This window comes from Arachis ipaensis, chromosome B6, assembly GCF_059453495.1.
Source record: "Arachis ipaensis isolate K30076 ecotype BB chromosome B6, ASM5945349v1, whole genome shotgun sequence".
NCBI classification, from domain to species: Eukaryota; Viridiplantae; Streptophyta; class Magnoliopsida; order Fabales; family Fabaceae; genus Arachis; species Arachis ipaensis.
The window spans coordinates 80,119,263-80,121,753 of NC_142441.1; positions in this window are offsets into that span (position 1 = coordinate 80,119,263).

The window sequence follows — 2,491 nt, forward strand, 5'->3', positions numbered from 1 at the left end:
TATGCATGCAACTGTACTAAATGCTTTCTATTTGTAACATGCCGTTACCCTAAGCCTTACCTCTAGCCGTAAAGCAAAGAATAACAAAGTGCCACGATAGTTCTAAAGCTTATAATATATAACATATGTCCAAAAATTTATATAACTAGAAGCTTGATGAAGGAATAAAACTCAAAGTCGCGTAAAGCGAAATTACGAAACGCGAAGCGTTCACACACGATAACTAAACACGCAAGCACGGACAGAACAAGACATAATATATGTATAAGACCTTGTAGATAAGTCCAGGATACACAAGGTGATAATAAAATTAAACAAAATATATATATATATATATATATATATATATATATATATATATATATATATATATATATATATATATATATATATATATATATATATATATATATATATATACAAAAGAGGACTAGTCACAACCTGCAGAGTTTAGGCTAGCTAGTCAAACTGAATACAACAGAGTTTTTGGAAGTTTAAAAAAGCTTGTACAACTTATCTCTCAAATCAAGCCTCTAAGGCCATAAAGTCTAAGATAAAAAGGTAAGAGAAAGTATACTCCGCTCTGTCACCATGTCCGAAATTTCACCGAGGTAAATTACGACCGGCATCTGAAAATGAACAACAACATATGGTATGAGAGCCATATGTTCTTAGTATGGTAACAGTACCCAATAATAAGATGGAAGGTTCCGAGACGACGAAGGCAATCCTAGAACTTCACTTCGATACGGATATTCAAGCTTAACAAAAATAAATAAATAAAGAACTTAAACCATAAATAGGGAATCTACTTAAGGGATTTCTAACTAATACTAATCACCACTGTCCCACAGCCTTCACCAACCTACCCTCCGTGTGATCCCATGGCCACCACCTACCGAGCCTCTTCAATCCCAGCAAAAGACACAGATAATGAATACAAGTAAAGTACAAGTAATATACATATATAGCAAGTAATCAAAGAGCAAGTAGACATGTGATTCATTTAGGCATACTGAAGATAAGTGATGAGCAGATATTTTATACACTTTTTGGCATCATTTTCATACAGTTTTTAGCATGTTTTATTTAAGTTTTATTATATTTTCATAGCTTTTAGTGTAAAATTCACATTTTTGGATTCTACTTTGAGTTTGTATATTTTTATGTAATTTCAAGTATTTTCTGGCTGAAATTGAGAAGCTGGAGCAAAAGTCTAATTCAGAGGCAGAGAAAGTACTGCAGATGCTGTCAGGATCTGACCTCCATGCACTCGAAAGAGCTTTTCTGGGGCTACAAAAATCCAAATGGAACGTTCTTAACGGCTATGGAAAGCTAACATCTAGGGATTTCCAGAAATATATAATAGTCCATGATTTGCTTTAGAATAGAAGGCCCAAAACTGGCATTCAACGCTAGCCATCTACCCCAGTCCAGGCATTCAACGCCCACAATGGAGTAGCCAGTGTTCCAATGCCCAAGAAGGACCCCCCAAGTAGGCATTTGATGAGAGAATTCTTGTATAGTTTGGAATCAATTAAAATAAGAATCAATTCATTGGTAGCATAGTCCAAAGCAACAATGAATTTTCAAGATCAAATATTAAATCCAATACAAAATAGCCGGGAGTAATTAAACCTCGCGTCGTCTTCCCTAGAAGTTGCAATGAAATGTCATATTATTGGCTATGAGAGGAAATGGGGATTGGATGACAAGATATGCAAGAAATGTAAAGTTCAAGAAATTAAATAAGCATGCAAGTAATTAAATGGAAAGCAAGTAAAAGCAATGAAAATAGAATTTAAAGCTAAAAAGGGCTCTTATTGAGAATTGGGGAATTTAGGATTCCTATCCTAGTTATGGACCACAAGCATGGCAATTATGTGGAATTAATCCCAATTAGTCAATCCTACTTGAGAAAAGTCAAAAGGGCATAATTGATCTCAATCCATAAGTCCTAGTCAACTCACTAATTACTTAGTGAAAGACTAGCGTCAATGGAAACCAAACCAATTAACCGTTCTCACACAATGCGGAATGGACATCGACAACTCAATTCCACCCAAACATCCAATTTCTTAACCAAGAGTGTGAAAAACTAAACTAAAAACACAAGCATTTTATCAAACACTTGGGAGGCACGAAAATAAAGCATGGTAAAATGACAAGAAATAATAAATGTTACAACTACCAAGCAAGAAAAGTAAAGATAGCAACTCAATAAAGCAATAAATGACATGAAAATATAAATTGCATTAAATGTAAATTAAAATAACAAAAGTGTGCATAAACATAAAAGTGACAAAAATGAGAAATTAACAAGATAACATAAGGAAATTAGGACAATAGAACAAAGAAATGTAGAAGAAACTAGATGAAAACAAGAATTAAAACCAGAAATTACAAGAAAATTAAACTAAAAACCCTAATTCTAGAGAGAAGGAGGAGCTTCTCTCTCTAGAAAAACTAAGCAAAATCATATAAAAACCTA